Genomic DNA, 20,102 nt, shown 5'->3' with positions numbered 1-20,102 from the left:
TTTATTTATTTATGTTGAAAAATGAAAGAAAACAAATTTTTACGTTTAAATGCTTCCACTTTTTTGGAAAATACTTGAAATTAATTTCAAATGTCTGCAATTATTTAAAAAATTATTCGTAAACATTTTTCTAATATATTTTTAATTAATTTGTTATCTTTTCTAGAATATATTTTGGAAGCCGTTTTTCACTGTTCGAAATACTCGAGAATAGCTCTACCGATATCTTTGAAATTTTGGACATTGAATCTAGACTCTCCATGGATATAATAGAAGAAAAATAATTTCGATATATCAAGGGGCGTGGCACCTCAGGAAGTTTTCATACAACATATATCTGGAAGTATTCATCGTAGAGTGCTGCAACTTAGTATAGATATATATAATATCAACGCCAAACTCATGGAAAAAATGGGAGTTATTGAAAAAGGGGCGTGGCACCTTAAGCTTCCACTGTTTGACGTTTTTACAGGAAAAATGCTTCTTTTGTTCCCTTACTTTTTATTGGTACTCACTTTTTACTCTCACTTCAGAGAGTAATTTTGCTGTTTGACATTTTTACAGGATTTTACGCGAAAAGTATTAGATCAGACCTAATGCTGGATGATTTGCATCCATATTTATGTCGTGCTGTTTGCCGTCCAATTAGGGTTGACAGATTTTTTATGCGGTAAATCAGTACGTTAGACTTTTTCATGCTAAAAAATCAGTACTTTTCAGTACACTTTTATTCAAAGCGAAATTATGAATGTAAGTAACAGATAATACTTTAAAACGCCAGTGTCAGTGTTGCCGTGACGTCATGAAAAAATGTATCGTAAAAGAAACATAAAATGGATCAAGTGTATCACAAATTTTTTATTTAAGTATCAAAGTATCAAGTTGGAAAATACTTAAAAAAAATTGTCAATAACCGAAAAATCATGTAATCCGCATTCATACACTTTCATATTTGTGTTCGTGTGGAAAAGTAGCTTATGTCGAAAGGCTTTAGGCTGGATGGAAGCATATGATTGCGAATGACTCACTGGCGCTGAGCTGTTGAACAATTTTTGGCAAATAAACATGCAAGAAATAGTTCCGATACTAGCAAGTCAATATTCTTATTAAATCTCATCAAAAAATTCCTTCGCATTATACTAAAGCCAGACTTTCGACATTAGCTACTTTTCCATACCAACACAGATATGTACATGAAGAAAGATATTTTATATATTGTAACAATCTATCGAAAAAGAGATTATTGTTTTTAATCTTGTATAGAGACCAACAAAAATATTATGTATAGATTTTATAGAAATTATAGAATTCAAATATACTATGTACATTAGAGTGGTCCAAAATAATAAAGTCGGAATTTTAATGCCGCCACCCTCTAGGATTGTTCTGAACCGAAAATAAATATACCCCTATTTTTATACCTTTCATGAGCATGAAATGGTATTATAACTTTGGTCCGATGTTTGTAAGTACCAGAATAAGAAGAGATAGACCCATTAAAATGTATACTTATATGATCAGATCGTCGAGCTGAGTTGATTTATCCATGTCCGTCTGTCCGTCTGTCCGTCTGTCTGTCTGTTTGTATGCAATCTAGTCTCTCAGTTTTAGAGATATCCGGATCAAATTTGGTAGGTGGGTGTATTTTTATAATGTATTAATCATTTGTCGGAACCGGAAGAATCGGACCACTTTAACATATAGCTCCCATACAACTGATTGTTCAGATATGAGATTTTTCGTTATAACTTATCCATTTATGCAGCTACGAACATGAAATTTTGCAGCACTTGCACCCATTATCAACAGAATGCTTATGGTGAAAATTACAAAGATCGGTTCACTACAACCTATAGCTCCCATACAACTGATTGTTCAGATATAAAATTTTTCGTTATAACTCCTCCATTTATATAGCTGGGAACAGGAAATTCCGCACTGTTTTCAATAATTATCAACAGAAAACTTACAGTGAAAATTAAAAAGATCGGATAACTATAACCTATAGCTCCCATACAACTGATTGTTCAGATATGAGATTTTTCGTTATAATTCATCCATTTATGTAGCTAGGCACATGAAATTTTGCACTGTGGTCACTCATTATCAACAGAAGACTTACAGTGAAAATAAAAAAGATCGGGTCGCTATAACCTGCAGACCCCATACAACTGATTGTTCAGATATGAGGTCTTTTATTATAACTTCTCCATTTATGCAGCTAGGAACATGAAATTTCGCACCATTTTCACTCATTATTAACAGAATACTTACAGTGAAAATAACAAGGATCGGGTGACTACAACATATATATTGCATACATCTGATTGTTCAGATATGGGATTTTACTGTAAAACTCGTTTATTTGAACAGCTAAAACCGATAAATTTCGTAAGATATTTTATAAATAATAATACAAAGTCTACTGAGAAAATCGTCAAAATCTATGCTGTATAAGCTTTATCTCCTATAGCACTGATTGTTCAGATACCAGTTTTTGCGATATATCTCCTTTATGTAGGAAACTAAATCCAATAAATTGTGTTACCGGTTTACATACCGATCACATAGCAGTGAAAATCACTTAGATTGGTGCCATATAAAGTATATCTTCCATACCTCTGATTGTTTAGATGCGATTTTTTATATAAGTATGTAACTCCTCTATCGATGTATGCAGATGTATTCAAAATCAGTAATATGTCAAACTAAAATTTGCAGATGTTCATGAAAGGTATGAAGCCTTCGGCATAGCCGAAGACAGCGCTGCTCTTACTTGTTTATTTTGAAATCAAAAAATATTTATGGAGTGCTCACAGCGCTCAAAGTTTTCCATGTATTTTACATGGGGAAAAAACAAATTTTCGTAAAAATGGTATAAAACTCTTGAAAATCAATATTTTTCAATCGTAAAACTGTGGTTCTCTTCAGGAGACATCAAATATTAATATCCAATTGTTTATTTAACCAGTTTTTATGATTAAAGATTTTTTATTGGTCCCCCCCCCATAGCATTTTCTAAGACCTATAAAATATAGTTACCATGACCACCTGAAATCTTGAAAATTTTGGTGTGGAGCTCTAGCTTTAGATTGAATTATATACATAATTTTTGTTTTTTTGCTATCACTTTTACCATTTTTTCAAATTATTGTTGCTTTTCCACAATAGTTTTTCATTAAAAACGGCCTCAAGCTCAATAAAAATTTGTTGAATATAATTTTATATTTATGAAATTTTTTAATAGCAATAATGAGATCATTTCCATTTTCAGTGTTTAAATAGTCAAAAAATTCTATACCTTTAGTTTAAAGTCCAGTTTAAAAAATTTTAATTAGCATCCGGTTAGAGTCTTTGCGCAAGGAAGCAAACCTTATACTTAAGATCCTCTCAGTTGCCTTGTTTAAGTGTGGTGTTGAAAAAAAAAACAAATTACAAATCTTTTCAAACTGTAGAAAAGTACCACTTTTCAAGAACTTCCTGTATATTTCCTCATGGACAGACTAAAAATTTGCTAAAAAGAGTATGTCGTGTATGCAAAACTCATTTACAATGTCATTAAATTGAGAAAAAAGAATTGTAAAGCTGAATTTACATGAGGCGACTTTTTAGGCGATTCAACATTGCGCAAGAAAAATCGCTCGAGTAAATGGTGTTTCAAAAATCGCTTGCCTCAAAGTAGACAGGAGCCAACTTTTGCAGGCGATTATCGCCTCCCAAAGAAACGCCTCATCTAAAGGCAGCTTAAGTTATAGGCAAAAGCCATTCGAATATTCAAATTTGCTGTTATTAAAGTGAAAGAACTTTTCGAGATAACTAACAACACTCGACAAAAAAAGTCAGACTTCTTTTTAGATAATTTAAGCTCCAGCATATTATCGCAACTGATACCTAACGACCCAGCGACATGCCCATCAAACTATTGATATTTTTGTTGTATTAATTTCTTGGGCATATCAAACATTATTTGAAATATTTCAACTATAATTAAATTATTTTCTTCTTACTTATTACAGTTATTACAGTGCAGTTTTAGCAAGTTCCAACGTTATGTAAAAACCTTAAGAAAATCATAAAGTATTTTGTTTGAATTGAAAATTCAGTACAAACCAGTACAAATTTAAAAAAATCAGGACATTAGCGTACTGATTGAAGAAACTAATAAGATCAATACAAGAGTTGAAAAATCAGTACTGTACTGATAAAATCAGTACGTCTGGCAACCGTAAGTCCCATGCATTGTTTCACTTTTAAATTTTTTGACATAAACTGTGCTTACTGACGTTTCTACTTTTTGTAAATTGTTGAGGTAGCACTGCCACCTAATCAAATAATTATTTTGGAAATTTTAATATTTTTTAAGGAATTTCATTAAAAGGTAAGTTGTAACGCACGAGGTAAATATACTTACAAGATTTTTCGTATTAAAAGAGCTTTATTTAAATTGTTATAAATGTAAGGCACACCAGCAATGTAGCATTAGGTGCGTTCGACAAGTCAAAAATTTGTAATAGTTTTTCCAAATTTTTACTGGATGGCGTTCGATAACGACACAAAACTTGAGAGAACAAGCGTTCATTTTGATGCAAGAGAAGCGTTCATTTTGTACTGGCAAAATTTTAGTCAGCAAAAATTAGCCAACACGAAAACATATGATCACAAAACATATGGTTGCAATTTCTGTAAACAATTAAAATTGCATTTTCCGAGTTTTGGTATTTATATGCTTTTTGGCTGCCTGCTATGTGACTTTATGATAGCGCCAACTAGTTTTTACTTCTAGAAATGTTCCTGGCGAACATTGAACGTTCACTTTCCTTTTTTCTTCTATGGAGGTAACATGAATTTCAGTTTGTTTACAAATAAAACATAAACAAAGTCAGCTGGTGTGTCTTCTTCTTCCGGTTTTTGCAAGTAAGTGGCTAATTTCCTGTTCGTTTACTTTTTTGCTTTTTCATCTCTTTGGGAGAGAATTTTCGCTTACTCTCTGATTTTGATTGTTGGCTGGTGTTGGCTAATTTTGTTATCGAACGCAACTATTATCTGTAAGATGATATATTATATGCAGTTGGTTCTTTAAGAAACTAAGTAGGATGTTACTTTATTTCGGATTCTAGGGAAGCATAAAAATTCTTTGTGATAACGCATGATGTATAGCTCCTTGCATCTGCATGCATACATTAGTTTTATTATGTGTCTACATTTATACATTTGTATATTTACACTAGCAGTCCAGCTCACTTAAATCTAAATATTTTTCCGAAATATTTGGGTGGACGTCTTAAAATATAAAACATTTTGTAATCCCGGCGAAAAAAACGCAACTTGTTTTTGGTGATGCAGTCTAATGTATAATAATGTTTTGGCACTTACACATTTTCTAAGGGTTCGGCCGAGCTTCTCCTGCAGTTGGTGGAGTGCGTCTTGATGTTGTTACACAAAAGGAGGGCTTTTTCATGGCAGAAATGCACTCTGAGTTTTGCCATTACCTACCGAGTGCGACCGCTGTTAAAAAAAAGATATTTTCTAATTTAGATGTTTCCCAGACCAGAGATCGAACCCAGGATCTACCGAGTGGTAGTCCGCTTCTCTAACCACTCAGCCATAGCTTTTACATAAAAAACGTCAATCTTACTTTTTGAGATTCTGTAAAACTCTGTTTTCTAGTTAAACGAATTACATTAGCCTGAATACACTACACTTGTCAGAATGTGCGAACTTGTTGACGTTTTGATAAATGAACATATTTTCTTAAGGCAGTCGTGCGTATGTTAAGATTTTTGCAATTGAATGGAAATTCTTAAGTATGCGTATATGTATATTGTACATACCCTGATTGCTTTGACCACATCTGTACACATGTATGTATGTATATATTTCTTATTTTCATATATGTATGTAGCATCGTCCCTTTCGCCATTTAGGATCTAAGGATGTGCTTTTTAGGGTAAAATTTAATGGGAAACTTAACCAAGTATGCAGATACTTACATATTTATGTACGTCTTTAGACATACATTTCGCTGGTCACGTGTATACATTCAACATATGTAAATATGTATATATCGTTACCCTAATATGATGGTGGGGATAGTTCAGATTAATCTCCACCACTGCAAGGCGGCCTCAGCCGCACTTCTCCTCCGTCGCGCCGAAAGAGAAGAGGAGATCGCACTCATCCAGGAGCCTTGGGTCATAAAAGATCGGGTTTGTGGATTGAATATGAAGGGATACAAGCTGTTCTATGTAACTGACAAAGGTAAACCCAGGTCGTGCATATTGATAAAAAAGTGTATTAATGCATTTCTCTTGATACAGTTTAGCGATGCGGACAACGTCATCATAGCAGTGGAATCAGGCGGAATGTCTATTTGGCTGGCTTCCACATATATGGCCCACGACGCAGATACATTACCTCCACCACAATCCTTAAGGAGCGCGGTTATGGAGGCCTCTAGACGCGGCACTGCGATGGTCATAGGAGCAGCTCAGATACAAATGAACGCGGTGAGTCGATATTCGAATTCATTATGTGCAATAACTTACAGGTTAGCAACGTAGGTGATACCCCTACCTTTGTGACGTCTGTTAGAAGGGAGGTCCTTGACATTACATGTGTCAATGAGCAGGGGGCAGAACTCTTGAATGACTGAAGAGTCTCAAAAGACAACTCCTTTTCGGATCACATGTACGTCGTTTATAACCTATACGTACCAGTAAGAAAACAACAAGCGGTCTTAAACCGCAGAAAAACAAATTGGAAAAAATTTGAAACAATATTTTCTAATAATATTTCCGGCCTCACAAATCAAATAAACTCGGAACATCAACTCGATAACGTCGTAGACGATATAACTAAAGCATTTCATCGTACAGCAAAATTAGCCTGCCCAATCAGGGCAACAAGTAGGAAACCAAAACCTCCATGGTGGTCCACTGAAATTGCAACCCTCAGAAGGGAATGCAGATCAAAATTTAATGAAGCTAAGAGATCCAACTCTTGGAGTGAATTTAAAGACTGGCAGCGCCGATTTAAGTATGCAATAAGAGACGCTAAGCGCTCCTCATGGAGGAACTTCTGTCAGAAGATAGAAAGTACTTCGGAGGCCAGCAGACTGCGCAAAATACTATCTATGAGTCCCAGCAATATTAGCTATCTCATCAAGGAGGATGGTGATTGGACAACTAGCAGCGAAGAAACTCTAGAGCTTCTTGTACAGACGCACTTTCCGGGTTGCCTCCACAGTAGGGTCACAAATACCCGAATCATAGGCAACCATGATGACATTCCAGCGAATATCATAACCGAGGAGAACATAAAGCATGCTATTAGCAGCTTCCAACCGTTTAAATCTCCGGGACCAGACGGCATACAGGCTGACCTAGAGCATACAGCAGGAATGATTGCACCCATACTCGTACCAGTCTTTGAAGCAGTGTTACGAATGAATTATATACCCCACAAATGGGAGGAGGTAAGAGTAGTTTTCATTCCCAAGGCAGGGAAAACTACACACACGAGACCAAAAGACTTCAGACCAATTAGTCTGTCGTCTTTCCTGTTGAAATCTCTAGAGAGACTAATAGATGGGCACATTAGAGACAAGGTGGGCAGCAAACTTTCGGCAGCCCAGCATGCCTACAACAAAGGGAGATCAGTCGAAACAGCACTCCATTCTTTAGTGCACATAATTGAAAGATCACTTTATTACAAAGAATACACCCTCGCGGCCTTCCTGGACATCGAGGGTGCTTTCAACAATGTATATCCTGCAGCGATTATCTCATCTCTGATAAATCTGGGAGTAAGCAATTCACTAACCTCATTTATTGAACGAATGTTAATCGGCCGAGAAATAAGCGCAGGATTAGGTGAATCAGTAATAAAAAGGTTCCCCGTCAGGGGTACACCCCAGGGGGGAGTAATATCACCGCTCCTGTGGAATATAGCAGTAGACAGCCTTCTTCGGGAACTTGAAGACATTGGCGGTCAGATAATTGCATACGCCGACGATATTGTAATAGCTATCTCGGGTAAACATCTCTCAACATTGACAGATCTGATCCAAAGATCCCTCAACAAACTATCCCTGTGGTGTAACAGGCGAGGACTGGGAGTGAATCCTGAAAAAACAGACCTTGTGCTGTTCACCAGGAAGCACAAGATACCTGATCTCGGGAACATAACCCTAGAGGGCAACACCCTCGCAATAAAGGAAGAGACCAAATATCTAGGTCTCATAGTAGATAGGAAACTAAACTGGGGGCCCAACGTTGCAGATAGAGTGCGCAAAGCAACAGTGGCACTATATTCCTGCAGCAGAGCAATAGGGAAAAAATGGGGGATGGAACCCAAAATAATACACTGGCTATACACGGCGGTGGTTAGGCCAATTCTCTATCACGGTATAGTGGTATGGTGGAACACCCTTGGGAAAGGGGTAAACTTCAAAAAAATGGACAAGGTTCAAAGGCTTGCGTCCACACTCATAACTGGTGCGATGAGAACAACACCATCCAAGGCACTGTATGCCCTACTGAATTTTCTTCCGGTGGACCTACATGCCAAACAAGTCGCAAGTGGCGCGGCAATTCGAATGAATATTCTAAATAAGTGGTCAAATACCAGTTATGGTCACGGTAGAATATTAACGGAGGTTCCGGGGCTACCCGGATTGGTGGACTATGCACTTCCGGAACCTGCACCCGCTACAGCGTTCGCGACCCTCCTACCTTCAAGGGAAGAGTGGAAGCATGACGTTGTAAGTAGTGGAGAGTCCATCCATGTATACACAGATGGCTCAAAGCTCGAGGGTAGGGTTGGAGGAGGTGTATATTCCCATCACCTGGGAATCTCCCTCAGCTTTCGTCTCCCGGACCACTGTAGCGTTTTTCAGGCTGAACTGATGGCAATCGACAGGGCCACGAAACTGGTAAAGTGTGATATGATACCCCAAGTTGATATCTACATCTTCACTGACAGCCAGGCGGCAATAAAGGCCTTCACGAAGCAGTCGACAACCTCCATGGTAGCCATGAAATGCCGCGCATCTCTTAACGAGATGGCTGAGTCATTTCGCCCAAAGGTAATATGGGTTCCGGGACACTGCGGCATAGAGGGGAATTGTAAGGCCGACGAACTGGCGCGACTTGGCAAATAGGAATACTTGCAAACTTGTAAGCTACTTATCTCCGAGAGGCTCACTAAAGTAGCGAACGAAAGGTGGCAGGACGAAATCACCTGCAAAACTGCCAAACAATTATGACCGGTGCTCAGCGCCAACCGCACTGGCCTACTACTGAGTCTAAATAAGTCCAATATTAGATTATTAGTATCCGTCATAACAGGACACTGCCTAATTGGCAAGCACGCCTATCGACTTGGCCTACGCTCACATGACTTGTCACATAAAAAATCATATTTTGGATTATAAATTTCGTTTACGAGACGAGCATTACGTTCACGACTGTTATAATCCGAAATATGCATTTTTACGTGACGAGTTGCTCGTTCACGGCAGTTACGATTCGAGGCCAGAATTCACTTTTTAATTCTTTATGATGCATTTTATCGAGTTATAAGTCCCCACATCGTTTTATGCAATACAAAATTTTAGTTAGTTACGGCTTTTTTGCACTTCAACGGCCTTACCCTATATGTATGTAGGTATGTATTATGTATGACTACGACTCGACTACTTTACGTTGCTTTCAACTGACTAGGTTTACATGATGATGTCACAAAAAAAGTTAGTTTATTTTCAGCTAACTACAAACTGGTTATCTATAAGATGACTTGAATTGTGCTAATTAATGGAATGTTTTTGCCTTTTTTTCTGCTAAAGAGATAGAGTATATGTATTCGATTAAGATTTAGCTTTCCCTGATTCCATATATACATATTTGGTGTTGCCTTTTTTTCGCATTCTCTACCTTAAAGGTCAGTCTGTAGCCTTCAATAAAGGGCTAATGTCAAATTTCCTTAAGGCAGTACGCAGTTGACAACAGTCGTTGCTTTAGCTGATCTACTCTTTTGCCAGACTGCCAGGCCACTTGCTCACTTTGGTGAATACCACTAATATTTTTCATCTCAGGTATTTGCCATCTTGAATCCAAAGCACAGACCAAGAAATAAACGGTTTGCTACAAAAGCATTTTGGGCATGCTAAAGACAGATTGGAAAAATGAAAACAAACAAGATCGTTGCAAGTAAACACGGCGAAGAACCCGCGCAATTCGTAAAATGGATTTCTTAATTTCAATATTTTTAATTTTTATATGGACAAAGGTATTGGCACAAAGAACTTTTCACAATGCGTGCAAAGTTATTTAACAAACTTCTTTTCGATAATTTTTTGTAAAAACATAGCTAATATTACGGCAAAAACATAAAGATAAAATGTCAAAACTTTGTGCAAATAGATTTCCAATTTGTTAATGCCATTTTTGGCAACAACTTGGAACCTTTATTGTATTAAAATTTAATGGGCTACAAAACTGCATACTCAAAATCTTTCTAGAAGATCTATTTAAAAAGTTGCAAATTCATTGAATTTTTCTGAGTTCTGCATAAAATTTAGACATTTTATTTTTATATTTTTGTTGTAATCTGAGTTATGTTTTTTATAAAAAAAATAGTGAAAAGAAATTCGAACATAAAGCTTTGCATACATTGTGAAAAGTTATCTGTGTTAATTAAGGCGGGCTCACCGTTCATGTCCGGACAACTTTTTATTTGCTCTCAAATTTGCCGGAGAGGGTGCTGAAGTACGGTTCACCGTTCAGTTCGGCACATTTTATTTTGTTCTGAAGCAAACAGCTGATGATATAAAGGAGAACGCAGCAGCCAAAATCATCAAGTCGTTTGGACAGAAAATCAAAATCAATTTGTTTCGAACAAAGAGTGTTCAGCACATTTTTGTCGCGCTCTCACTGAGACAAAGTGGAAAAGGAATGCGTAAAATTACTAGCAAAAAGTGACCGAACACGAACGGTGAATCCGCCTTTACTTTTATCTGGAAGGGCAATTTTGAAATATTTTCAACTGCAATAATAGATTTTATTAAAAAAACAATTTTGATATTTAATTAATGTCTTTTTTGAACTCAATAAAATATGCTGAATTGCTTATTATAAATTAATTTAAAGTTATTTAATTTTACGCAGCGCAAAAAGTTTGAAAACAGACTGAAAAATGACTCGGAAAAAACTCGAAAATAATTGGAAATAGAACTGAAAAATGACTCGTGAAAGACTCGAAAATGTTTAGAAATACGACCCAGTGATGCCAGATTGTGGGTTATTTCCCTATTTGAGGTATATTTTGCAACAAAAATGATTAAAAGGGAAAACAGGGACATTTCAAATAAAAAAGGGATTTTTTTTGACACAGTTATCGATGCATAATTGATCAAAATACAAGAATACTCGACACTCTCACGTAATTAATCGTTCTGAAGATGTGATGTGGAGTGAAATGATATATAATTATTAAAAAATATATAATGACAATTTTGAAACGCTGAGTAAGAAATAATCTTTTAATTAATTAACTAATTAATTAATTAATTAATTTAACTGGTGTTTCATGTAAAAAGCGGAACAAATTATCTGATGAAATGTTAAATAGCACATGTATGTGCTTCAATTTTAAAGTCACCAAAAAATTATATTCGCTTAAACAATGCAAATTATTTGTAACAGGGATGGTTTTAAGAATTGCCAGTATGTATACAACAATAAAAAACACATATGTATGTATGTATGCATTAGTTACCTTAATAAGGAGAAAGTTTCTTCAAAATCTTGGGTGTTAATAAACACTGAAGCTAATTTATGAATGTAATAGATGCTTTTAAATTCTTTTAGGTCCCTAGTGAGTAATCTAACAACCTTTGAATTTCGAAAGAATATTATATGTGTGACGTAGTGGTAAGCAGTGCGCGCTTCCACTCCGCAGGACCTCGGTTCATGCCATGGTCAAAGCAAGATCGCAAAAAAAATGTAGAAACAAGGTTTTTCATTAACAAACCTCCGAGTGTATTTCTGCCATGAATGACAGCTTCTAATAAAAATACACTCGCCGTTCGGAGTCGGCGTAAAATTGTAGGTCCCTCCCCTTTGTGTGACAACATCAAGGCGCACGCCACAAATCGGAGGAAAAGCTCGACCAACACTAACATATGTGTAAGCGCCAATCTATTATTATTATTTTATGTGAATGTTACTTCTTTACCACTGAAATATGTATATGTTTTCCATTCGTTGGGAATTTTGTGGGACAAATTTTTTAAGATGTGGATAATTGAGGTATTTTTTCCCGATTTTCGTGGGATTTTTAACAGAGAATGTCTGGCATTACTGCACCCACCCAGTATTTTCTGAAATTATTGATCATATACGAGTATTTTTTGAGTCCTCTGTGCGATTAACACACTTATTTCAGTCGAAATACCTTAAAGCTCTTATCAAGGAGCGTAACGGTTCTGATGGTAGACATAATGCTGGGCATTAATCACGTATGACGACAATCGTCTAAACGCTATCGTGTCGATATTGTCTTTCTTCATAAAAATCAAAAATTGTTTGATCGTTTGTGCGATATCGTCAACTCGATTCCAGTTTTGCTTCACGTAACAGTAACAGTAACACGTAACAGCAACACAAATGCATAAATCAGTGTTTTGACAACATCGTTTTGTCAGTATCTTTTGAACGACAATCGTTTCAAAGTTACGTGATTCATGCCCTGGTCATTTGAGATTGACCCCTGGACAACTCAATCCTGGTGTATCCGAATGAAGCACGCAAATCACGTTCATTGGGCCAATCGCAACACTCGGGATCTCGGCATACTCGGTGATACAGCACGTCGATGTAATCGGACATTCACGGCACTTTTTCTCACTTGGCGCTTTTTAGTAACAACTCGACCCCAGCGTAACCCGGCGGCTGTTTTTTGCAATAGTATTGCCCTTACCGTTACCATTACATAAGTATCTCGAATATAAGCCAGATCGGATCATAACTAAGATTTTAACAGTAACGTGACTCCAGCGCCACCTGGTAGGTCAAACTGGGAATCTGCACAAAAAAATTTCGTTCAAATCGATTCGCCACCTGGTAGGTCAAACTGGGAATCTGCACAAAAAAATTTCGTTAAAATCGATTCACTCACAAACACACGAACGAAGTATTATATGCATATACACCTTCAGTACATTTGGGAAGACGCCGCGCCCCTTTTTAAATATCCCCAATTTTATCTAAGAGTATGCGATTGATTTCGTATATCTCTATACTTAGTGTGACCAACTGTACGTAAATGACACGTACAGTACGTAAATTTGTAGCCATGTACCGCGTACCGAAGCTAACCACAAAATCACGAAAATGTACGTAAATTGAATCGAAGAAATATTGTTGTACGTAAATTTTATCGATAGGAGCGCCCAACATACATACGAACATGCAAATTTTGACCAATAAAAACTAAAAATATTATAATGAATCAGTTGATGGAAAGTGTAAACACTTCATTAAAAAATCGTCAAAATGACGATAAAATCCCCAACACTGGCAACGCTATCTGCTGAATACTTTATTTGTGTTTTTCTTGTGTCCGTTAAGGGTGGGTAACTCAGCAAATTTATAGGAGTTGACTCAATGACTCCAACTCACTTTAGGGAGTCAGTTTATTCAACTAACTCATTTGAGTCTTTGTATATCAAACTCATTCGTATCGTAGACTCGTTTTGAGGCATAAGTGCGGTATAGCGGCCGTTCAGATGAAACAAAAATTAAAAGTGGGCGTATTGAACGCGTATTTTCTTTGATCAATCAGATTTGGAGCGATGAGAAATCACAACTGAAAATCGAGACTTTGCGAGATGGAAAATACGCGTTCAGGAAAACTACTCAAAATCAATGAATTGATTACATAGGCCGACACTTTTGTAATTTAGCAGCAATTGCATTATTTCAGCTTTGAATGTATGTATGTACCTAAATATTTCTCAATTCGCAAATAAATAAAGTACAAACTGTACGTCAAAAATGTGTTTGGATATCGACTAATAAACAGCAATAAATTCGATTCCAAAATTTTTCTTTAAAATTTTGTGTTGCTACAATCTTTTGTGTACGTAAATGAGTTTTTGGAAAAGTGGCCACACTATCTATACTACTATATGTTCGAATACTCAACCATGAACACTTCCAGGAATGTGCAGTATGAAAAATTCGTTTTATTTGAGTAGAGTAGAGTACTTGACTACAATGAACACATCCAGAAATAGCCCACGTTCGAGGCACGTAATAACAGCGGCAATACTGCACCACTGATGAAAGTTTGCAAAACTGTTGCAAGTTCCCAACTGATAAAACGTTGGAATTTCACACCGAACGTGATACTTTAATAATACGCGCAACACTGCGGTTGTGATTGCGACTCGAAAACCCCATATAGATTGGCGCTTACACATATGTTAGTGTTTGGCCGAGCTTCTCCTCCGATTTGTGGCGTGCGCCTTGATATTGTCACACATAGCGGAGGGACCTACAGTTTTACGCCGACTCCGAACGGCGATTGTATTTTTTATGAGAAGCTGTTTTTCATGGCAGAAATACACTCGGAGGTTTGCTATTGCCTGCCGAGGGACGACCGCTGTTAAGAAAAAACCTTTTTTCTATATTTTTTGCGATGATGCTTTGACCAGGGCTTGAACCCAGGCGTTGCGGAGTGGAAGCGCGCACTGCTTACCACTACACCACAGCGGCCGACCCCCATATGCAGTATGAAAAACTCGATTTATATGAGAGGTGCCACGCCTGTTTTCCAATAACATAAATTTTTTTGATGAGTATGCGTTTAATTTCGTATGGGAGGTGCCACGCCCCCTTTTCCAATAGCTCCAGATTTTCTCCGCGATTGATTTCATATATATCGCGCTCATTTTCTAAATTGATTTTATATATCTCCATACCAAGTTCCAGTACCCTACCATAAACGCTTTCAGAGATATGCGGCATGAAAAAATCGGGTTTCCAATAACATCCATTTTTTCCATGAGTATGCGATTGATTTCATATATTATTTCCAAATATACACAAACAATTTCATACAAATCGGTCAAGCCGAGATTTTATTCGAATGGTGGGAACCCTATGCAAATTTTTTTCTGTTTTAAGTGTTTTCATACATTCGCAGTGGAATAGCATTATTACTTATTAAAATTAATTTTTTTTTTGATAATTCAGATATATGGCAACGCCGTTCTTGAGTGATGCGATAACACATAAAAGCAATCCATTTTTAAATATAAACTTTTTTTCCGAAGGGTGGTAACCCTATCCAAATTTTTTTCCGAATTAATTTTGTTATGCGTTATCAGTGAAATGGCATTATTGCGGCTTATCTGTAATATTTTTTTCTGATATTGCAAATATCTGGCAACACCATTTTACCAGTTTTCTCTTTACAAACCTTCTACAGATAGAAAGACACAAAATGAAAGAAAAACGAAGCAAATCCGTTGAGCCGTTCTTGAGTGATGCGATAACACACGAACAGCAATCCATTTTTATATATGTATAAAGATAAAGATTTTGACGTATCCAATTTGATTTCTTTGTAAAAACGAATGTTATTCTCAAAAATTCATAGAGTTGAAAGATTGAAATTTATACTTATTTGGGACCCATAACTTGTGACAAATCTTGTTAGAATTTTCCGAAGATTACGTTTTTCCTATGCTCACTGTCATGGCTTTTCCGCCCGAAAATTTTGACCCACCCTGGTACACATTGATGGGTATTTAAAATTTTAAAGTGTTTATCCACATAAAGTGTTATATTCAAATAATATATTCCGCCAATCTTAACCGATTCGGAATCATGCCTTCTTGGCGCGCAATTAAATGCGACTCGCAAACGGTTTGAATATTTATGTTATGGAATCGCCGAAGTCTCTTCGAAATGCGAACCGTTTGATTAAAAATAAAACTTCAATCTGTAAATACATGCTCGCAGTGTTACCAATTAAAAATGCTGTAATTTTATATATCTTGTCTTTTGTTTTAAGCATCAATTCATCATAAAGACATTTAAAATTGTAAGAAAAGTGTTTTGGCGTAGAATACGTCTTACGTTTCGGTATGGATGCTATGTTCAATTGTTATATTTAGCTGTAATTTTTAGAGCTTCGCAAAAACGCTTATTGCGCTAGAACCAATTAAGCGATTTCAAAGAAAAAAGCGGATTTTCAAATATAGAATTCCAAGTCTACCGACAGATTCATTTTTGTAAGTGATCGGTTCGGGTAGAAACAACGGAAAATATTGGCTTATTTTGGGGTCAATTTAGAGCCTTTAAAGTGCTTTATCAACTTAGATTTTGCAGACATAACTGCCATTTTAGGAATATAAGTTCTTTAGATCAATAGATATATTATTGTACGAAAATTCTATATGAATTCGACAAAAATTGAGAAAAAAATTGAGGCAAAAAATTGTTGAAAAAATTAGCAATTGTTTTTTATTACCAAAATGCTCGAAAACCGCTGGAATATTTTGTTTTTGTTTTCTTTAATAAAAGACTGAAGTTTTTACCTTTCGTTTGATATAACGGAAGTATTGGTTGCTATCTTCTAAGTATGTTTGTTTGACTCAAATATGTATATGGACACATGTACTTAAAAGAGATTTATCGCGAACTAGTAGTGGATCTAAATGCACTAGAAGGGCACCAGTTCAGAACTAGAGATTTTCCCCACAGGGCGACCTAACGCATTCTCCAATACACTTACAAAATTGTCAATAAAAACCAACACATTTGCATATTAGCGATATCCATATGCCATTATTTGCGTTATATAACACGTTATTAATTTTACAATAATTTTGATTGAAAAGAGACATCTAAACATAGGATAATATAATAGCGAATTCCAAGTAAAAGAAAGAGAAAACTGCTCACACGGGGAAAGATTATGGAGCCCTATGTAAAATGAAAATTTTTAAATTTCTCACATAAGCTTTTTGTAGTAAATACTATGCGTAGGTAACGCATAGGGTTCTTACTGGGTAAATAAAGATTTATTTTTTCGAAAAGATTTGCTGCCTGATAAAAAATTATTTTCAAATTATTTATAAGGTAAATCATTTATGACAATATAGGTATCGATCCAAATAGTTTTAGTTCTTAATTATATGTAGGAGGGTGGCTACCTGTTTATAAAGCAAAATTGAATATATGCAATAGGTAAATATATTACTACAATGCGGATGCCAATCAAAATTGCTTTGAAGAAACTTCATTTCCAAACTACATGTAGAAGGGTTGCCACCTGATTTAAAAATTCAATTCAACTTGAATTAATGGAATTAGCCAATTTAAATATGTATTGTGTCAGAGGAAAAAGGTTTTAGTTTGAAAATATTTTAAACAGGGTTACCACCTGTTTAAAAAGTTAAATTTGGCGTGCACGGTAGGTTGAAAGAATTACTACAATATGGACGTTAATCAAAATGGCCCTGAAAGAGCTTTATTCTAAATTGCATGTAGGAGAGTTGTCAACTGTTTACATAATCAAGTTCAAGTGAAATACGTGCCTCAACATGATTGTCACACGACAGAGGTTGTGATTTGAAAATAAAATAATAATAATAATGGAAAATATCTTGAAGAGAGCTGCCACCTGTTTACAAAGTTAAATTTAATATATACAATATATTAAATGAATTACTGCAATATGGATAAAAATCAAAATGGCCTTGAAAGAACTTTATTTTGTAAATTGCATATCGAGCGTTGCCACCTGTTAACAAAATCAAGTTCAACCCAAATTAAGGCAAGTAGAAAATTGAAATTTGTATCCCGATATGGGTGCCAGACGAAAGAGGTTGTGGTTTAAAAATATTTTTAAGAGTGCTGCCATCTAATTACAAAGTTTAATTCAATGAACGCAATAGGTAAATGAATTTCTACTGTATAGATATCAATCAAAATGGCTTTGAAAAACTTTATTTCCAAACTATATGTGGGAGGAATGCCACATGTTTGAAAAATTAAATTTAACTTGAATTACGTATTCTACGTTTAAAATTAGGGGCTGTGGCTTCGACACAGCTCCCAGGTCAAGATGAGGGTCCTGGACTGATCATTTTTAGGTACTCTTCTCTATAGCCACCTTTAGCGCGGATAATAGACTCGACACTGTCGTGGAATGCTTCACTTGCTTCACGAATATAGTATTTTGTATTTAACAGGGCATAAATGTAAACAACAACAACCAATCTACAGTGAAACGATTTTAAACAACCTTGAGCACGAAAAAAATTCAGTAGAAATCATTGAATGTTTCAACAAGACCCGGTACTATCACATTACGCCAGTGAAATCCACGCTTTTTACAAGAAAACGTTCCCAGCTTCATTTCTTCACAACAATTGCATTTACCGGACTTAAACCCGGTGGATTTTTCACATTGTCCCTTCTCGATGTCAAGGTATCAACTGAAAAATATCAGACATTCAACGCCTTGAATATTACCCTTCGGAGCCAATGGGACAAACTCGATGCGTCTATCCGAGTTATAGGTGGCTATACCGAACAGTAATAAACTTTTCTTAAAATTTGATATGTTGTCAACAAAAAAAAAAATATAATAATAGCATTTATAATTGAGTACACTTCGAGGCCCTTACATCTGTACTTGGGAACATATGCTATGTTAAACTTACATGTGTATGTGCTTACGAATATGTTTATAAGTGCATAGTTGAGCATACAAACTAAGTATGTACCATTACCAAATCTGTTATTTACTATGATAAATGAGTTTCGCAAATGCAGTACTCGGTTTCTTAGTAGAATATGTATAATATGCCAAATATCTTTATAATAAATGAAAAAATTGTCCAATATGCGAAATTCATTTCTCAACTTGTTAAAATATAAATAAATGCATAGTTAAGAGGAACGGAAGGAATGTTAGCCTCTTTCTATATGAGTTTAAGGGATTCTGTTCGGCTTGTTAGTACAAATATACAGATACATACGTACGTATGTGAATTAAGCATATACTTATGAGAATGTGCATAACTACATACATACGTATGTACTTACATTCATACGAATGTACAATTTGATGTTTTATATAACACATTCAATAGTTTTGGAAAGATAAATCAACTCCTTTTCGAAGTCAATTTAATTGAAGAGAATTTGAGCTTTCCTACATAAACACATATGTACTTGAAAAGTAAATATTTAGTAGGAGCTTCCACTATAATATTTGGTGCGTGTTGTAAATTTAAGTTATTTGATTTTTATTGCTTATTTATTTGACGCTACAACCGATTGTCGGTATGGACCGAGAATACAAACCTTCTCTAATTGCTTCTCTCCGTTGCGAATTTAACCCAGATTGTTATACCAAGTGTAGACAGGCATCTCCCGTGCCCAGTCCTTCCATTGTGTTAAACTCTTAAAAAAAAATGGTGTAGATTTCCTAGCTAAAAGGTAGGTTACTGATTTCCTACCTTATTATTCGCGAAATTACATGCTCGATTATTCAACGAATAGTTTGTTAAAATTTCAGACTTTTTGGAGTGTAATATAGCTGCTGTGGTGTGCGTAAATTTACTAAGTGTGTACAAGCTACAAAGAACACATCTGCTGTTTGATTTCACCCGGAGAATTGTGTAAAGCCGCTAACAAAAAGGATTTTTACACATCAAAATGTGTAAACGAGGAAAGTACATACTCAACGTGTAAATTTACCAAAAACTAAAATAAAATATACTCGACTTATAGTCGCATTTTTAAACAGATTTTTTATAGTGTAGTTGGTGGATTGCTTATGCGCTTTTTCATCCACTTAGAGCGTGCTTTTCGTCGAGAGAAAGAGTTCATCCTATTCAAAACTTTTGCGTAAAAGAAGGGCTAAAACGGCATTTTTGAAACTAGATCGCTAGACACTCAATCAGAAGTACTCTCTAAGCCGATTCCCCTCCATTTATCTTACGGCTTTACGCGGCCAACTTAATTTTTTTAGAACTCAATAACCATGGAGTTAAAAGTCGTGGCGTATACAGACGATTC

This window comes from Rhagoletis pomonella, unplaced genomic scaffold, assembly GCF_013731165.1.
Source record: "Rhagoletis pomonella isolate Grant_MI unplaced genomic scaffold, Rhpom_1.0 Rhpom_scaffold_00006, whole genome shotgun sequence".
NCBI lineage: Eukaryota > Metazoa > Arthropoda > Insecta > Diptera > Tephritidae > Rhagoletis > Rhagoletis pomonella.
This window is presented reverse-complemented; position numbering follows the sequence as displayed.